The sequence below is a fragment of the Prosopis cineraria genome, unplaced genomic scaffold (assembly GCF_029017545.1).
Source record: "Prosopis cineraria cultivar Desert tree isolate PC_DT_omini unplaced genomic scaffold, ASM2901754v1 PC6, whole genome shotgun sequence".
Lineage (NCBI taxonomy): Eukaryota > Viridiplantae > Streptophyta > Magnoliopsida > Fabales > Fabaceae > Prosopis > Prosopis cineraria.
Window position 1 is genome coordinate 18,785,432 of NW_026555337.1, and position 21,865 is coordinate 18,807,296.

The 21,865-nt window shown below is 32.0% G+C and overlaps 1 long non-coding RNA gene across 1 annotated transcript; it reads right to left on the reverse strand.

The window, feature by feature from the left end:
* Positions 1 to 10,129: 10,129 nt before the first annotated feature.
* LOC129312868 (uncharacterized) lies at positions 10,130 to 11,882 on the reverse strand. Its single transcript, XR_008593745.1, has 4 exons — positions 11,667 to 11,882; positions 11,524 to 11,577; positions 11,318 to 11,399; positions 10,130 to 10,318 (listed from the first exon to the last, which is right to left on the reverse strand). It is a non-coding gene; the product is annotated as an uncharacterized LOC129312868 (long non-coding RNA).
* Positions 11,883 to 21,865: the final 9,983 nt, after the last annotated feature.

Sequence of the window (21,865 nt, forward strand, 5' to 3'; positions counted from 1 at the left end):
TACAAATCTTTAGTCATAACTTTACCATGGTAAATATTATACCATTATAAAATTAAAAATGGTTAGGTAGGTTGAAGCGCATAAGCTGTAATGCCATCACTGACATTACCATACAACTCCACACAATCTACTGATCAATTTCAAATTATTTATTTTGAAAACTTTGGGATCCTATATAAAACATCTTCAAAATTATTTCATAAATTACTTGAATTATAAAAAACTTTCATAGCGGAAGCAGTATGTAAGAGTGCATCAAAAAACAAGAAAACGTATGCGTTTAAATCAAATTAGATCAAAATAGGGGCCGTATGCCGCAGTGCATGTTCGCGACTCGTGCAACATGCACCGCGGTATGTGGCACAGAGACTACAGCTGCCCACTCTGTGCCATGCATAATGGTATGTGGATACATGCACCGCGACGCACACACTTGATTCTATTGTCACTTAGCAGTTTCTGGTGTGAACTTCAGATATGCACCATTTTCACATCCAATGTCCGATTGGGATAGTTAAAATGCCCACATGAAATTTGTTTCAAAATCTAACTAATGACACTAGTTTCATTTAAATCTGATATCCCATTTGAAAATTAAACATTCAAGTGCATATTGACCATTTTAAGTTAAAATTTGTCACTTAAGCATCTCTGATCAAAATCAAAAGTCATTGGCCACTTCTAGGGACTAATCATATAAACAATATAACATGCATACACACAATTGGCCCCATAAATTTCCCATTACACATAATTTAGGTAAAAATTTCACATTTTCATTTAACTCTCATCTAAGGCCAAATTTCCACATATATATCAAGCATACCTCATATCCGCACATATCATATTCACATTCATCCACTAACCCACTCTATCATTTCATCATTCACACATATACATAGGGCTAGGGAACCAAAAACCACCAAACATAATATTCACAACCTTCTGCACATGTACTCAGTTCCTATAACAACTTATACACAAGCTCATAACTAATAATATAAAAATTCATTACATCAATTCTTACAAAAAGGCTTTAGTGGTCAACTTAGCCTATGTCTTTCCCCTTTGCACCACCACTATCAGAACCTGAAAAATGTAATAACCACAAGTGAGATAAAAATCTCAGTAACCAATATAGTTTATTCAATGTCGATTACCACAGATAACCATGCCAAAGTAATAAAACTAGAATAACACCAATTTTATTTCAAAGCATGTGGAAATTTCCTCTTTTTAAAGCATTTCCACATAAATACACACTAGCATGATCATCTAGCCATCGAACCTCCAAGGCTCCCCAACACGAAACTATAGGATTTATTGGATCAATCACTCATTGACCAAGTACACTTTCGGTGGTAGAAAAACCCAGTCAAAGGTAACCTATACTACCTATAGACTATAGTTTTTTCCTTCACACACTAGTGATAGAGGTGTTGTTGACTCCTAACCATACCCTAATAGGCACTAGAGAGTTGGCAGACTGCTCAAATATCCCATAGTAACAGTCCCATAGCATGCTGTACCGAATTACCTATGGTACTAACCTGTCTAATGCTGCACCAAATGTCCCATAGTACCAACCCGACCATATTGATTTTTCACTCCCATCCCCACACACACACAACTCTACATATCTTGGGTGAACTCCCACCCTCTATGATCATGTTTTTTCTCATAAGTTTCACTGCTCATTCACATTTTCGTATCAAACACTTTTATATATAACATATATATATATATATATATATATAAATCGAAAGCAATAACCTTTCAAATTTCATTTCATAAATTGATTTTCATGCTAAAATCATTTACAATGTCAAATCATGTATAAAACTTATAAAATAACAAATTCACCATTTCATATTTACTTCTACACAGTTATAATAGTTAATAAACATAATAAATTATATAGTTACCTAAACCCTTCTGTTCAATAGAAAGGGTTATATGTGTCTCACAATCCTATTCAAGTTCTTCTCGCTATCCAACTCGTAGTATTCAAGAATCTACACAAAATTGGCAAATCAAAGTCAATCTTACCATTGACAAAAGTGCCAATTACCACAATTAAACATCTAATTGCTACCACTTCCTCTTTTCATACTCGTTCACGCATATTATGGCCAATTATTAGTCATTGCCAACACTAACCTTTATCTAACCCAATTCCTCTCATTACTCTCTGTCACACCCCAATATTAAGGGTATGATTGGCATGAAATATGAGATAAACTCATATTCCATAAGCCTTGATTAACCAGATATTAAGCTAAAAATATCAATATATGTGAGTTATATATAATAATAAGATTTTCAAGTTTTAAATGTTTTGTAGAAATTTCGATAGAATCTCCCCTATAATTTGAACCTCTCGAAATTTCCGCAACAACAAAACCTGTCACCCAAACCAGCAAGGAGACTAGCTTCATTCCAGCAATTCATATAATAATAAAATAAAACTAAGACCTAGCTATGGTGTACATGGAGCACTAACTTACAATTTACAAGGTACAATACAAAGTTTCAACAAAAAGAATAATCACCATGTGCTTTCTCTTTCCAAAAAGTAATAGGGTCCCTCAATGATCCATAAGAGGTAGAAGGTCAGGTACGATATTTGAGGTTAAAGAAACTTCGGTGAGTAGCGTTCCAGTAAATTTTAAAGAACTTATGAAGATAGTAACTAACAGATTTAATCCAAAATGACTTGATGAACTAATGAATCATATATGTAAGCTAGCAATAAACAACGCTTTTTCTCAACAATATAACTATGAAGGTAATCAACTATTATTAAAATCACATAATCGTTTAAAAATAGGTACGACTCATAAAGTACAAACACTTTATGAGTAATAAGTGTGGACACATAGCATACGAGGATAAGTAACTAATTAAGCACGGCTAAAAGCCATAAAACAAACGTGGCAAGAGCCACGAATCAAGTGCTAGCACGAGGCCCACGAAAACAAGCGTAAATACAGTGCTCATGAATTGCCATCCCTCCAATCCACGTGCGTTGGCCTTCGCATGGGGCTAGCATCTCCTACAAGTACCTTGCTAGCTAGGTGTACCATGGCACGCCAAGAGCTAACGGAACTGCCGTTAGCATCCAACGTTTTGAACTCAGTCCCCCTCATTAAAATCAAGCATGTATGAAGTAAGAAAAATAGTTTCAAAATCTTCACTTGCAAATACTGTTTAGCTATCGTTTTTCATTATCCAAATGAATTATCATTTCTTCCATACACAAATTATTGGAATAAAATATTATTTCAATGTAAAATCAAATAATTAAGCTGCTTATGAGAAATAATACTAGTTGTCATATATATTCTTCAATCATTGCTTATCAACAATATAAATCCTTAGTAAAATTAACACATATTCATAAATAAAAAAATTACAAAAATAAGATTAATATGAATATTTGTGCAATTTATAAAGAAATAATAGTAAAATCTAAATAAATAGATTTCATAAACACTCTATTAAAATTTGATTTGAAGTGCTACCCACTCACCTGAAAGTTTTGAAAAACCTTACATTCAAGCTCCCTCAATTTCTTACTTACTCCAATGATGCCCCTAAAGTAATCTAACACATAAACCCAACAATTTTCGTGTCATTATGAATTTTTTCTGTCTTTAATAATCAAGTTAAATTAATATTTAAGCTCTTCAATAACCCTTTCTATTCTCATTGAATCCACCAATAGCCTCTATCAAGTAATTCAGAATACTTGGTAGCATTCCATTCCAACTATTGACATAACAATTATTCCAGACTTAACAAAATTTTAATTACTCTTTCGTCTAATAATTTCCCTATAGGTGTTGAACAATTTCAATAGTTAGATCAAGTTACATATATATTATATGAAAACACATATTTTCTTAGCTTGCCTATAAAATTCCTCTAGGTTTTACAATAAAATTTAACAATTTTTTTGTGGCTCGGCATAATAAGAAGAATAGCATCTAATCTTTACCAAAACAATACTAAGCCTTACTACCAATCGCATGATAGGGATATTGAAAAACAGAGCACCACCCTCGGCGAATAAAGGAAAGAGAATGATGGACGTTGCTATTGAACTCGAAGGAATAGAAGGAAGAATTAGTGTTTTACCTCTACCATAGTGCAACATTAGCTACCGTGCACAGACTCAAGAACCACACGAAGAATAGTCCAAGTGTCGCCACCCAGCTGTCTAAAGAGGAGGAGACGCAGCATTACCCATGGACCGAAAAAGAAGACGAAGACCTTAAGCTTCCACTACACAAAGACGTTCAGCAGATGAGGATAAAGAAAACGAAGTCTAGTTGCCTACTCACCACCGACAGCCACAAGATCGAGAAAACCGTAGAAAACTTCAACCTCCTTCCTTACTGGACAGACAAAATCAAACGGGGAAGAGGAAGAAGGCAGCAGCAAGTACACAGACCAGTGGCAAGAAAAGAAGTGGAGTGTTACGCACCTAACGATGACACAAACAACAACGATGATAGGGAAGAGAATCAGCAACTCAACTCCACTTGTGGCTGGAAAACAAGGATGACCATAGATGGAGCAACAGCAACAACGAGAAAGCTCAATTGACAGCGAGCTAAGGATGTTGATAAGGGCTGGAGAAATGGACTGACTATGAGCATCTAGAAAACCGTATGATGGCGATGAGAGAAAAAAAATCGTGATGCTCTGTTTTTTTTTCGCACGAAAGAAATGAATCAGAACCAAAAGAAGCATTGGAGCAAAGTACAAAAAGAGCACGAGAACATTACAATGAAAGGCACAAGAAAATTATAAGGAAGGACACAAGATTTTCCTAAACTTTCAAATCTAAACTTTTGCTAGGAAAAATTTAAACTTTGAATCCTCAAGAAAACTTTTAACATGAGTTTCTCTAAACTATCAATTTCTACTTACTATAAAATTTATTTAAATAAAAAATTCATTGAGAGAATTTTTTTTTCAATTTAAAATTTAGGGTCATTACATTCTCCCCCCTTATAAAATTCGGTCCTCTAAATTTGAATGAATACTTATCTCAAATATTGAATAAATGTGGATACATCTCTCGCATTTCACTCTTTTCTTTCCAAATAGCCTTTTCAATAGAGTGATTATGCCATAATACTTTCACCAAGGCTATTTCCTTCAATCTTAGTTTCTTTATCTGCCTATAAAGAATAGCTACTGGAACTTCCTCATAGGATAAGTCTTTATTTACTTGGATTTCTTGAGTTTCAACAATATGAGAAGGATCATACAAATACTTTCGCAATATTGACACATGAAATGCAGGATGAATGCCATCTAACTCTGGAGGCAAAGTAAGATGATCAGCAACAACACCCACTCTTTCTAGTATTTCAAACGAACCAATGTACCTCGGGCTAAGTTTTTCTTTCTTTCTGAGCCTCATAATACCTTTATAGGTGATACTTTCAAGAAAACTTTATCTTCCACCATAAATTCTAACTCTCTATGGCGATGATCTATGTAAGACTTTTGTCTGCTTTAAGCTGTTAACAATCTTTGTTTGATAACCTGTACCTTCTCTTTAACATCCTGTACAAAGTCCAATCCCACAATTTTAGCATCTCCCACTTCAAACCAACCAGGTGGAGATCTATACTACCCACCATATAAGGCCTCAAACGGTGCCATTTGTATACTTGCTTAATAACTATTGTTATATGTAAACTCCATTAATGCTAAATGCTCATCCCAACTTTCCCTAAAGTCTAAAACACAAGGCCTCAACATGTCTTCAAGAATTTGAATTGTCCTCCTAGATTGATTGTCTGTTTGAGGATGAGATGCAGTGCTAAGATCCAGTCGAGTTCGCAAAACTTCTTGAAATGATCTCCAAAACTGTGAGTAAATTATAGTTCTCTATCAGAAATTATAGATATTGGAACTCCATGTAAACGTACAATTTGATTAACATAAATCCGAGCATAATCATTGGCAGTATACATTGTTTTGACCGAAATGAAATGTATGGATTTGGTCAACTATCGACAATCACCCAAATAGAATCATTCTTCTTAATGGTTCGAGGTAAACCTATAACATAGTCCATTGTAATATTTTTCCCATTTCTATTCCGAAATTTCCAATCATTAGAGTGGCCCTGTTAGTTTCTGGTGTTCTGCCTTAACTTGTTGACATATTAAGCATTGTGACACAAAGTTTGCTACATCACCCTTCATTCCATCACACCTATATAATTGCTTTAAGTCTTGGTATATCTTTGTAGATCTTAGATAGATTATATATGTAGAATGGTGAGCTTCTTCCAAAATATACCTTATCAAGTCTTTGATTTATGGAACAAAAATCCTATTATCATGTCTTAAAACTCCCTCTAGGTCAATTATAAATTTGACGTTCTCCCCCTTCTCAACCAGTTCTATTAATTTACCAAGTTTTGGACCCAAATTTTAAACAACTTTAATTTGATCAATTAAAGAAGAACAGGCTTGCATGTGAGCTAAAACTCAAGCTTATTAATTTCTTGCACCAAAGGTCTTCTCCCCATTGTTATATGTACTAGACTACCTATAAATTTTCTACTTAAAACATCAGCCATTACATTTTCCTTGTCGGGATGATACGGGTTGTGCAGTCATATTCCTTAAGCAATTTCATCCATCTCCTTTGCTTAAGATTAAGATCTTTTTGCTCGAAGATATATTTAAGACTCTTATGATTAGTGAAATTTCACATGTCTCTCCATACAAATAATGTCACTAAATTTTCAAAGCAAAACAACTGCTGCCATTTCTAAATCATGAGTCGCATAATTTTATTTATGTTTCTTAAGTTTCTTGGATGCATATGCAATTACTCTCCCATCTTGCATTATAATACAACCAAGACCAACCCAAGAAGCATCATAATAAACTGCATATCCACCTATTCCTAATGGCAAGCTTAACACTGATGCAAACGTAAAACAATCTTTCAGTGCTTTCCTCACATTCATCACCCCACACAAACTTCACATTTTTTTTTTGAGTTAATCAAGTTAATGGTACTGCTATCCTTGAAAAGTCTTTAATAAAACGATGATAATAACTAGCCAGGCCTAAGAAACTCCATATCTGTATAACTGTAGTAGGTCGTGGCCAATTCTGAACTACTTTAACTTTGCTTGGGTCTACCTGTATACTATCTTCAGACACAACATAACCCAAGAAAGTAACTTAATCAAGCGAAAATTCACATTTGAAAAACTTTGCATAAAGTTGGTGCTCCCTTAATGTCTGTAATACTAGTTATAAGTGTTATTTATGTTCCTCTACACTCTTTGAATAACCCAAAATATCAATAATGAAAAAAATTACAAACTTGTCCAGGAAGGGTCTAAATAGCTAGTTCACCAAATCCATGAATGTTGCTGGTGCATTGGTCAACTCGAAAGACATTACCAAAAACTCAGTGGTCATATTGAGTTCTAAATGCTATTTTTGGAATGTCCTCTTCCTTAATTTTCAATTGCTGGTAACTTGAACATAAGTTAGTCTTTGAGAAACACTAAGCTCTTGCCAACTAGTCAATAATGCAAGGCAACAGGTATTTATTCTTTATAATTACTTTGTTCAGCTGCAAATAATCAATATAAAATCTTAATGACCCATCCTTCTTTTTCACAAAGAGAACTAGCTCTCCCCAAGGAGAAGTACTAGGACAAATAAATCCCTTATCCAACAGCTCTTGCAACTGACTCTTTAATTCTCTCAGCTTTGACGGTGCCATTCTATAAGGAGGATTTGAAATTGGCTTAGTACCTAGAATCACTTTAATGAAAAAACTTGATCTCCCTATCTAGGGGTAATTTAGGAAATTCTCTAACTATAGAAATTTATTCCAACTAGAAATTAGTTTCTTGACATCCTTTACCAAGGCTAAATACCTTTGGCAGCCCTTCATCAAAAGTCATTGGGCCTTCATGGTCAAAATTAAACCGATCAGTCTATCAATTTGGCTCCTTTGCAAATCAAAAGGGTTTTCTCAAGGAATTTTAAATATCACCACTTTTAAGTGACAGTCAACAGTCGCATGACAAGATGCTAACCAATCCATGCCCAGAATTACATCAAAATCAATCATATTTAATATTATCTAATCAACTAAGGTTTCTCTAACCCTCAAGAAATACTTCATATGATTTGTATCCCTGCATAACAAATAGAGGTCCTCTTACTAAAATAGCAACCATAAAAGGATTATCAAACTTCGTGGTTTACCTCATTTGAAGCTTGAACATCCTATTAGGCCATAGCATAAACGTATGCTTGTCCTTGCTTTGAAGATTGTTCTCACTTCCTAAATTTTTTTTTTGACACACTCCTATTAGCAATAGCAGAAGGCGCTCCCATAAAAGCAATTAAGCAGGGAAGAGGTTGAACAGACTAGCTAGACAGTGATTAAACAAGAGGACAATTTCTTCCTAAATGACCAACTTGTCCACACTCAAAACAAGTACAAGATGCCTTATGACAAGGTTTAGAATAAAAATTCCCATAAATAATACAATAGGCTAGCATAACTTGACTGATTCAACACTGGCTGAGACTACCGTCTAGGATTTCAAAAACTAGATCTAAGAATTGGAGAACTAGAAAAGGGAGAAACATAAGATCTAGGCATCTCAAGGTTAGGCATCTCTTCTCAACGCCCTCAAGAAACATTATTGGGTTTTCATTCTATCAGTTCTAGAGAAAGCATGAAGATTTAACTTGATAAAATCAATCAACCTCACTAAAGTAGTCTCTTCTCCAACATCATTACAAGTTCCATGTCCTATACCATACATAACTAATGAAGCATCTTCAAAATATTAAGAATTTAAAGACTCGGTCTTAGATAAAATTTTATAAATATGCTTATGGGGTTGACCACCCCTAATCATGGCTCGCTTATGACCCTACTCTTGACCACAAAGCAAGGTAATTCATTGCCTGGAGTAGAGGACCTATCAAATGTCCTACAGCTACTAGAAATTCTAACATATAGATACTAGAAATTATACCATAAAGAAAAGGATTGGGCGGCTTTCTCATTATACAACAAAACATAATTATTTATTTTGAGATGATAAAATTATTATTGCTCCACGTAAAAGGGAATGACTCTTTGGGACATCCTAAAAGGCCTTCAATGAAGCCTCAATTATTATTATGCTCGGGTTCATAATAATAATTAGGACTCCAAAGAAGAATCATTGCTCCACGTAACCATAGAAACCTAAGCTCTGATACCATCTGTCACACCCCAATACTAAAGGTATGATTGGCATGAAATATGAGGTAAACTCATATTCCATAAGCCTTGATTAACTAGATATTAAGCTAAAAATATCAATATATGTGAGTTATACATAATAATAAGGTTTGCAAGTTTTGAATGTTTTGTAGAAATTTTAACAGAATCTCCCCTATAATTTAGACTTCCCAAAACTTTCACAACAACAAAACTTGTCACCTAAACCAGTAAGGAGACTAGCTCCATTCTAGTAATTCATATAATAATAAAATAAAACTAAGACCTAGCTATGGTGTACATGGAGCACTAACTTACAATTTACAAAATACAGCACAGAGTTTCAAAAAAAAAAAGAATAATCACCATGTGCTTTCTCTTTCCAAAAAGTAATAGGGTCCCTCAATGATCCACAGGAGGTAGAAGGTCAGGTACAATATCTGAGGTCAAAGAAACTTCCGGTGAGTAGCGTTCCAGTAAATTTTAAAGAACTTATGAAGATAGTAACTAACAGATTTAATCCAAAATGACTTGATGAACTAATGAAACATATATGTAAGCTAGCAATAAACCACGCTTTTTCTCAACAATATAACTATGAATGTAATCAACTGTTATTAGAATCACATAACTATTTAAAAATAGGTACGACTGATAAAGTACAAACATTTTCAATAATAGTGCAGTTCAATAAAATACTTTCAGAAGATTAATAGATAATTGATAAATTTAAATTTAAATTTAGGAGGGCTTTATTAGAATGAATAACAAAGCGTGGACACATAGCCCACAAGGGTAAGTAACTAATTAAGCGCTGCTAAAAGCCATGAAACAAGCACGGCAAGAGCCACAAATCAAGCACAGGCACGAGGCCTACGAAAACAAGAGTGAGTACAGTGCTCACGAATTACCATCCCTCCAGTCCATGTGTGTTGGCCTTCGCATGGGGCTAGCATCTTCTACAAGCACCCTGCTAGCTAGGTGTACCATGGCGTGCCAAGGGCTAATGGAACTGCCGTTAGCATCCAGCGTTCTGAAATGAATCCCCCTCATTAAAATCAAGCGTGTATGGAGTAAGAAAAATAATTTCAAAATCTTCACTTGCAAATATTGTCTAGCTATCATTTTTCATTATCCAAATGAATTATCATTTCTTCCATACACAAATTATTGGAATAAAATATTATTTCAATGTAGAATCAAATAATTAAGCTGCTTATGAGAAATAATACCAGTTATCATATATATTCTTCAATCATTGCTTATCAACAATATAAATCCTTAGTAAAGTTAACACATATTCATAAATAAAACAATTACAAAAATAAGATTAATATGAATATTTGTGCAATTTATAAAGAAATAATAGTAAAATATAAATAAATGGATTTCATAAACACTCGATTAAAATTTGATTTGGAACGTTACCCACTCACTTGAAAGTTTTGAAAAACCTTACATTCAAACTCCTTCAATTTCTTGCTTACTCCAATGATGCCCCCAAAGTAATCTAACACATAAACCTAACAATTTTCGTGTCATTATGAATTTTTTCTGTCTTTAATAATCAAGTTAAATTAATATTTAAGCTCTTCAATAACCCTTTCTATTCTCATTGAATCCACCAATAGCCTCTATCACGTAATTCAGAATACTTGGTACCATTCCATTCCAACTATTGACATAACCCTTATTCCAGACTCAACAAATTCGTGTAATAATTTCCCTCTAGATGTTATACAATTTCAATAGATAGATCAAGTTACTTATATATTATATGAAAATAAAAATTTTCTTAGCTTGCCTATAAAATTCCTCTAGGTTTTACAATAAAATTTAACAATTTTTTTTTTCGGCTCGGCATAATAAGAAGAATAGCATCTAATCTTTACCAAAACAATACTAAGCCTTACTACCAATCGCATGATAGGGATATTGAAAAACAGAGCACCACCCTCGGCCAATAAAGGAAAGAGAATGATGGACGTTGCTATTGAACTCGAAGGAATAGAAGGAAGAATTAGTGTTTTACCTCTACCATAGTGCAACATTAGCTACCGTGCACAGACTCAAGAACCACACGAAGAATAGTCCAAGTGTCGCCACCCAGCTGTCTAAAGAGGAGGAGACGCAGCATTACCCATGGACCGAAAAAGAAGACGAAGACCTTAAGCTTCCACTACACAAAGACGTTCAGCAGATGAGGATAAAGAAAACGAAGTCTAGTTGCCTACTCACCACCGACAGCCACAAGATCGAGAAAACCGTAGAAAACTTCAACCTCCTTCCTTACTGGACAGACAAAATCAAACGGGGAAGAGGAAGAAGGCAGCAGCAAGTACACAGACCAGTGGCAAGAAAAGAAGTGGAGTGTTACGCACCTAACGATGATACAAACAACAACGATGACAGGGAAGAGAATCAGCAACTCAACTCCACTTGTGGCTGGAAAACGAGGATGACAGGGATGACCATAGATGGAGTAACAACAACAACGAGAAAGCTCAATTGACAGCGAGCTAAGGATGTTGATAAGGGCTGGAGAAATGGACCGATTATGAGCATCTAGAAAACCGTATGATGGCGGTGAGAGAGAAAAAAATCGTGATGCTCTGTTTTTTCTTCGCATTGAAGAAATGAATCAGAACCAAAAGAAGCATTGGAGCAAAGTACAAAAAGAGCTCGAGAAAATTACAATGCAAGGCACGAGAAAATTACAAGGAACGGCGCAAGATTTTCCTAAAATTTTAAATCTAAACTTTTGCTCGGAAAAATTTAAACTTTGAATTCTCAAGAAAACTTTTAGCATGAGTTCCTCTAAACTATCAATTTTTACTTACTATAAAATTTATTTAATTAAAATATTCATTGAGAAATTTTTTTTTCAATTTAAAATTTAAGATCATTATACTCTCTTTAGTTTAGGTTAAATTAAGCCTACAACTTCAAAGCATTATCATTCTGACTCAAACTAGTTACAAAGTACTAGTTTAATCCTAGAGAATCTTTTTATTATTATAGGGTAAGAAATCAACTCCTTAAAACTTTCAAATTCAATTTCTCAATAGTTAAAACTAAGAGAAAATAGGGTAGAATCGGAAGTTAAGGCAGTACGAGACTTATCTGATAAGTAACAGGTCAAAAATGTTGTCCTTTTTCCTGAAATTGCTTGCCCTAGCAGAGCTTGGCTTTCCTCTCCACGTCTAACCTCTCTTCACTTGATCTTCCTTCTATTTTCATGCCTAGGACATGTCCCACTTAAACAAGTTTTTGATTCAGTGAGGAAAATCTTTACTATGCTCACACACTCTACACCAAGACCTCATTCTTTCACTCATATTTGTTTATATAACATCCCAAAAAGTTAATATAACATTCCACTATCCAAGACAATAATCTCATATTAAACCACTAATTTATTCTGCGATCAGTAATTAATGTAGAATTAGAAATTCAGGATGTTACATAAACCAAAAAAAGACAATAAAAATATGCCACAAGGACCAAAAGGGTCCAAATATTTGGATATAAGTTCCAAATATGGGTATAAAACTTGCAAAGGACCATGGTCTTTGATCAAAAATATATTTTTAGATAACATAAAAAAATTCTTAATTTTTCCTGCACTGATCTATTGAAGCCATTTAGGAATCTTCAATACTCTATATTCTTGGCATGAGTGTAGAAAAAAAGAAAGTTATTATTAATGATATCTTATAACTCAATGGTATCTTAAATTGAGATATTAGATTTAAAAAAATTTCAATCAAAATAATATAATATAATATAATATATAAAATATATATAATGAAATATCTAACACAATTATTTAAGCTTTTTCAGTCCTTATGCCCCGTTTTCTCAAAAGACTACAAAGGAGGACGAAGACACATATGCGAATAATCAACACAATGACAGTATTCACTCAGAGTCAGTGGAAAAAGAGAAATACACCTCACATTGTGGTTTCCAATAAATGGACAATGAGATTAATATGGACGAGGAAGAGCGAGAAAGTAACAAAAAGCAGGTTCTTCAACCACATTCAAATAATTCAACTTGCTTTTCCTTCAACCTACGTCTAACATCAATGAGTATGGAAGGATAAGAACTAAATATGAGAGAGAATACGAAAAATGACGTGTTAGGTGATAGACGGATGTGCGTGTTGTAATGGATTTCAGCTACTTCTTCTTGAAAAGAGATCTTGAATGTTTACGTATAGATTTTTGGAATTTAGTATTTTTTATATTTTTTTAGTTTTAAACAATGTTACTTTTAATTGAAGTTATTTTCTAGGGTAAGTCTTTAATATAAATTAAGACAATGTCAGTGCACCTAAAATTACTTTGAATAATATAAATATACACAAATTAATTGGAACTAAAGAGAAGCTTTGGGAAAAATTAATAAGATAGAAAAATGTAATTTCAGTATAGGAATCACAAGTAAAATTATAAGAATGTGCCTAGCTAATTCCTATAATTTTTATTTCGTCCAGCAAGGTATCTTGGTTGGTGTTTATGGAAGTTTTTGCTTTTATTTTGATTCTTTTATATTTTAAACTAATTATCAAATACTTATTTATTTATTAAAACAATTATTGTTATATTTATCATTACCAAACGTTTCTGTAATGTTTGTTTTATCCTTTGCTTCTGTAGTTCATTGTGGTTTTTATCAAATTTTCCAAAAACTTTTTCTTTCTCCCTTGGGTATTAGTACCCTAAACTCTACTATGAAGGTTGTAATTATTCTCATCATCATCAAAAACGGTCATTTTTTTAACATATATAGGACTTTTCTTTTCTTTTTATTTTATTTTTTAAAAGCAGATGATGAATTATAAAATAGTCGATATATTTTATATTTGTGCTATAGCCCAATGGTTTATGCCTTTCAAGGTGGCTAGTCCAGTAGTTCTATGTTATATGCTTTGTTTAAAGGTTCAACAAACTGTATGTTGATGACCCTCATGGTTGTAATTCATCTCATCATCGCAAAAACCAAAAAAAAAAAAGAAAAAAGAAAAAAAGAAAAAAGGAAAAGAAAAGAAAAGAAACAGTCATCTTCTGGCCTTTTCCTTTTCCTTTTTTTATTTTTATTTTATTTTCTCAAGCAAATTATGAATTATAAATGGTCAACATCCATGTGCTATAATTCAATAGTCAAGGCCCATTGTTAGAGTGGCTAACCTAATGGTTACGTATATCCCTCCCTAGTGTAAGCATTCAGCAATTGGCACAATGTGATAGGAAGAAAGTGGAATCCAAGTTGGCTAATTGAAAAACATCTGAGATTTCCTATCTCAAACTCAGGAAAACCCATAGAAATTTAAGTATATAATATAGGGAGAATTATATTGAAATCTCACAAGAAAATTAATTACTATAAGGTCCGTTGACGACTGAACTAAGGATATTGACAACACGTTACTATAGGGCCCAGTGACAACTGAACTAAGGAGATTGACTTGACTGTCAATCTCCTTAGTTCAGTTGTCACTGGACCCTATAGTAATGTGTTGTCAATATCCTTAGTTCAGTCGTCAATGGGCCTTGTAGTAATTAATTTTTTTGTGTGAGATTTTAATGTAATTCTCCCTATAATATAAAGAGTGAAATCCAAGTTGGCTATTGAAACGCTAATTGCCTCTCTACTGAGGGGAGAGAAACTCTTGCAAAATCAATTTAACCACTATATCTTTGTCCAATACAGGTTGCTATATTATCTCTTAGTGCGTGTAGTGCAGTGGAAAAATTACAAAGAGATTTTATCTGGCTAAGTAATCATGGCAGTAAACAATATCATCCTATCAAATGGGACTGTATCAAGTAGCCAAAAGAGTTTAGGGGCTTTGGATTCTATAATTTAATCTCCCTCAACGAGGCCTGTGGTACAAAGCTTGCTTGGAATCTTATTTCTTGTTCAAAAGGTCTTTGGGCTGAGGTGTTGCAGCAAAAATATATGTTGCATGATGAACAAAATCTCCTAATAGTTAATAAAGGTGACTCACCTCTATGGCATTTCATTTGTGAGCAGAGGGAGATTGTGGAAAGGGGAACCAGATGGCATATTAGAAATGGTAATTCTGCCAATTTTTTTGATGATATTTGGCTTATACAAGGGAGGAAAATCAAAGATTTTTGTGCAATGTCATCAACACCCAAAGTAGTAGAGTGGGTGAAGTATGGCACATGGGATTTTCCGAGGCTTGTGGGGGTCATCAATAACATGGTTTTGCAGCATTTGATTGTGATATTGCTACTAGCCCAGTACCTAGGGGAGTATTTAATGGCATGGAATTGAAGCCCCATGGGCAAGTAAGTTCACATTAAGGAGTGCGTATGAGATGATTGAAAACATTGATAATGCTCAATATAGCCCAATTTACAAGCTGATTTGGCAATGGTGAGGGGTAGAAAGGATTAGATTTTTATGTGGATTTCTTTCCATCAACTAGTGTATGGAGGAGTCAATGAGCACAAAATGGGAAGGAAGATATTTTTCATATTCTTGGAGATTGCCATTTTGCAAAACAAATCTAGTGTAAACTTGTTCATCCACATTACCTTTTTGGAATTCTTCTCTGCATCAATTCATGAATTGTTTTGTTTGAATCTGAAAAGAAAATTGTGCTCCTATTTCTTTCCTACTTAGGATTTAGTTTGGGGACTAACATTATGGGAGTTATGGAATTGGAGGAACGAATTCATTTCAAACCAAACTTCCAAAAACTATTCCTACTTCTATTATTATCAATGCATGGAAACATTTTGCGATGGATTCTCCTTCTGATTCTTGCGATGAAGAACACAGTGTCATCAAAAGCTGGTCCCCACCTCCAGCACAACGGTATAAATTTAATGTTGATGGGGCAACGTCGAGTGTTGATAACAAAGCTATCTATGATGGTTTATTAGGTGATGTAAAGGGTGAATGAATAGTAGGTGTAATGACCCTAAAAAAAAATCTTCTAATTGATATTTTATTTAAATTCATTTTATGATAAGTGAAAAGTAGTAATTTATTGGAACTTATGCTAGTAAATTTTTTTGAAAGTCCAGAGTTCAAATTCTATGAAGCAAAAGTTTGGTTTCATTTTGTTTTAAATTATGAAAAAATTTTGTGCCCTTTCTTGTAATTTTCCTTGTACTCTTTCTTGTAATTTTTCTATTTTTTCTTTAGATCAGATTTTATTGTTGTGTGAAAAGAAAACAGAGCATCTGTGTTTCTTCCCCCACCCCCCCCCCCTTTTCACTGACAATGTGCTCCTCTTCTCTTCACTGTCAGATTTTTCTCCTCACAGTCAGCCTTCTCTCCTCCCATCAGCCTTCTCTCCTCTTCTCGCTGAAGCTGTGCCGCCGTTGGGAGTTTATTTTCCATTGAAACTATAAGGTCCTCAAGTTTATTTTTCACTTCCTCCATTTTTACTAGTCGCAGCTATAACTACTGTAGTTTGTATATGAATAACAGGGGAATGTTTGGCTTCTATATAATCAAATGTTATGTTACATAAGATTTTCCTTAAAAGAGATTTTGAATGTCCAAGTCTACATTTTTTTAAAATTCATTATATTTATATTTTTCATCTTTAAACAAAATTAATTTTAATTGAAGTCTTTGTTCAGGGTAAACCTTTAGTATAAATTGATGACACTATGTTTAGTATTACAGGCATAATTTTAATACATATTTCTTTTTGCTTTTTTTTTTTGTGCGGGAAGTTCAGGAGAGTATAAAACCAGTTCTTAATGCTTTCATCAGGACCGCTGGAAATTTACACTCTAGCTCTTATAGCTCACAATGTTAGCCTATATATTCTAGAATGAAATAAGATAAATGGAAGTTTTTATCCAAAAAGAAAAACAAAAAACGAAACGAAACGAAATTGAGGAAAGTGAACATACCTCTTTTTTTTTTCCCTTCTCTAATAATAATATGATTACTGTACTCATTGTGTGGCCAAAATGGCACAATGATATAATGTAAATGATGTAAAAAAATTTATGTATATTTATTTTAACAATGCCATGGATAATATTGAGGTTTTATAAACTGGAATGTTTTCATGTTTCAACTCACTAATTAAAAAAGGTCGCTAATTTTCACCAAAAAAAAAAAAAAGGTCGAGCTAATGTTGGGTAGATGAAAATCTATCTCTCATTACTGTTCACAATTTTCTTATTAATGGGTAGCCAATCTTTGTATCTTACTGGTTGCTTCGGATTGTTTTATTTCATCTTTTGGTTTCTGATTTTGTATTTGGGCCTTGGGCCTCAATTATACGCCCGGGGGGCGGGGGGAAATCATAGATCTTTAACAAAAATAAATTTAAAAAAAAAAAGGCAGCTTATATACCTGGCATTGAACAAATAACACAATAATGACGTGGAGTGTTTGTTCGAATTTGAATATGCTGCACATTCACTAACCATTATTTTTTCATTTTTATAATTTGATGAAAATAAGTGTTGTTACTTAAAAAAATAGCCAAAATTAAATTAAGAATAATCAGTGAAATACTTTTACATCAAAATAACTTTTCAATTCAATGTTTTTTAGCTATATTATATTGTCATTTTAAATGATAACCAAATCTATTGATATTTTATAAATGATGAAATTTCCTATAGTAACATAGCTTATTGATATTATGGTTAAAGAAAAAGACTTTTATATCATCTTTCTATCCACATGTCAAGTTAAGTCAACTTATATATAATTACTAGTTAGACAAAGGGGCACAACAATATGGTCCTTCTTAAAAATAAAATAGTCCTTCTCAATTATTTTACTAAAAGAATTCACATTTATATTTTTTGTAATTATTAAGTGAGATGAATGTTAATTATTTTACATAAAAATTAGTCAAAAATAAATTATTCTATATTTTATAAAAAAAATTTCAGGTAATTAACAAATCATTTAAAATAATATAATACTCAGAAAAAACATAAAAACACAAACACAAAACGTATTGTCATTATCATTATTTTGAAAACAAAACACATACTGACTAAAGGGAGGCAAATACATATTTGTTGAGATACTAGAATTATTACTTAATAATATTCTGAAAATACTTTGGACAAAATAATACTTCTTGTTAACAGGGAATGGATCCCATGCAGTCGTTTTTGTACAATGGCTAAGAAGTGGGGCAATGTTCACTATGTGTTTTACCCAGTGGCTGGGAAGAGAGGTATATACAAAAAGGCTTCTTATCTGCAAAGCATACAGTCATGTTTATATGCTTTTTAAAGCATATAATCATGTTTATCCAAATTTATAGTTTTTTATTTTTACTTTTATTTTATATTTATTAAAATAAAAATTTATAAAAATTATAAATTTTTTTAATAGATCTATTAATCACTAATCTGGATAGTACATATTTAATTTAGATTGTCCAATTTAATATTAGTTTTTAAAATTTTTTTATAAATTGACTATTTAGATGTACTTTGGATAAACTAGATATAATGTTAAATTTTTGTATAATTTTTAGGTTAAAGTATATTTTTAGTTCTTTAATTTTGCATAAGGTTTCATTTTGGTCCAGTTAATTTCATAGAATATTTTTTAGTCCTTTAACCCTAACATTATTAGTTTCATCCAAAAAAATATTTACATTTAACTTCTAAAAATTGATAAAACATAATCAAATGTTGACATATTAAATTTAATTTTTTAAAATAACAATGATTAATACAAAAGATAATCTTTTAAAACTAACGGCATTAAGGCTAAATGATAGAAAAGATATTTCATACAATTAAGGGATTGACTTCAAACCTAATATAACGTTAGAGAACCAAAAATAAACTTTAGCCTAATTTTATAAATTTTTAATTTGATAAATACAATATTAAATTTGTAAGTCTAGGAGTAAATTTTGGATAGTAAATTTATAAAAATTTTATATTAAATCTGAACAATACAAATTAAGTCTAGATTGTCCATATGGTAATAAAAGTAGATTTATTAAAAAAATTTATATTTATATTTTTTTAAAAAAATCATTTCATCCAAGAAACAAAAAAAAAATTACAACACAATGGCTGCAAGAATTGAATTAATCATGGACTTTAAAAGAGTCAAAATCATAGTGGATAAAACATGATTGTGTGATTTGCAAATGAGAGGCCATTTTATACGCCTCTATCTTCCTAACCATTGGATAAAACGCAAAACGATAATGCAAAAGCCACTGCATGGGATCTATTCCGCATGTTAGCATGTTCAATTGATTATCTTTCCTAACCAAATAATTAATTATCCTTTTCACATTCATAAATTAATTATCATTAATTAATGAGGTATGGATTGGATGCTAAGCACCGTTATATTTGCTTTCAAGCTCAATCAAATTTGATCTACGCTATAATATTCTAAGTCCTATTTGTTATTATATTTGCATTTATCTTTAAAATAACCAATGACCAACCTAGATCCTCACTATCTTGTTTTAAGGAAAAAATTTAGATACCTAGTTTTACATACTTAAAGTGTTTTTTTTTTCCCAATAAAATCAAGACATGTTGATCTTTCATAGATTAATTATTTTATAATAAACATTTGTTATTAAAATTAAATTTCCAATAAAATCAAATGACACAATGATGTTGATTTTTTGTTAAAATTTAAATATGTTGCACATTCACTAACAATTATTATATATATATATATATATTATTTTTTTATAATTAGAAGAAAATAAGTGTTTTTACTTAAAAAATTAACCAAAATTAAATTAACAACGAAATACCTTTACATTAAAACAGTTTTTCAATTCAATGTTTTATAGGTATACTATATTATTTCAAAAAACTAACTTGAGTTGGGTTTAGGAGAAGGTACTAGTCTCTTACAATGTGACAAATCAAGGTTCAAATCTCTACTAGAAGAGGTGCCTACATTTACTGTCTGACCGTGCCTTAAATAAGATTGCTTCCAATAGGAGGATGTCTACAAGCACTAAAAAAACATAAAGGCACAAACATAAAATGTATTTTAATTATCTATTCAGAAAATAAAACACACGTTTACTATAGGGGGGCAAATACATGTTTTGTGGGATTCTATAATTATTAGCGTATTATGAATATTATATGATTATATGACTAGATGCCCATAACTCCTAATGCTTAGGATTATTCATCTCTCATAACCTCCCAATGAATGATTTAGAAGGAGTTTTTCAAGGAAAATGCTCTATAATCTCTAAAGGTTACATACTATGCTATTATGTCCTTCTTTATTCATTTATAACACTAAGGTTAGGCTTAAATAGTTGATGGCTTATAAATAGAAGCCGCATACAAAGCATTGGTTACTCAAGTGAATGAACTATACTCTTCTTGCCTTGCTAGTCTCTTCCCCTCTTTCTTCTTATTTTCATAACACGTTATCAATATGAACAAAAAATTCTGAAAATATGTTTATTAGCAAGTTCAATTAGTTATCCTTTCCTGACCAGATAATTAATTTTCCCTTTCACCTTCATCCATTAGTTATCATTAATTCATAGTTAACTAGTTATTGATTCAACGTTATAGATCAAGTTTACACAACTCTCTTATATTTTTCATTTTTATATTTTTTTATTAGTATTATTATTATTAGTACTAGTATTAATTCAATTCCTAGGACTTATCATTGATATCAATATGTTACCGCTATTATATTTTCTTTCAAATTCAATCAAAGTTGTTCCACACTATATTGTAAGTTCTATTTGTTATTATATTTGAATTTATCTTTAAAATATACTAATGACCGACCTCCAATCTATTTTGTTTTAAGGAAAAAATTATAAATGGTAGCTATCTTTTTTTTTTTGGTATTCATATACTCATTCCATAAAGAAAATTACACAACTATAGGTCTATTGAATAAAAATAAGTTATGTATATTTGTTTTAGTCATTTCGTTGATAATGTGGAGTTCTATTAATTGGGATGTCTTCTTGTCTTCTTACACAACTTATTAATATGGTCAAAGAGAAATAGAAGTCAGGAATGGTGACAGTTCATAGTTTATACATAATTTTCTTAGTCAAGACAATCAATATACTTATGTTATGGAAAAACAATACACAATAATGTAGATTGTCTTTTGTTAGAATAATCCAACTAGGGCACACGTTAGTCTCTAACAGTTCTTAGAATAAATTTGATTTTATAATTAATGAAATTGTGTTGTATTTCCAAGTCATTTGTCCTTGGCGTGGACAAAGTAGGGCAATAATTATGTGGCCTTTGTATGTTTCTAACAAGTTGATAAGTGCGCCAATATCTTCTCCAACATTGTAAATGCAAAGAGTTTCTTGTACTCTTCATCATTACATTCATGTAATGTTAATTAACCTAGTTTCTATCACTTTCCTAGGTGATATTTATTGGTCTGTTGAATCAAAGCTCTCATAATAACAAAAAGAATAAATGGTATGCATTTGATCAGTTGGAATTGGTCAAAATGTAGTTTTGATCAAAATAATGAGTATAATTATTATTATTTAAAATATTTCACATACCATTTTACAAGTCAATTTTTTAATTAATAATTAATTTTTGTG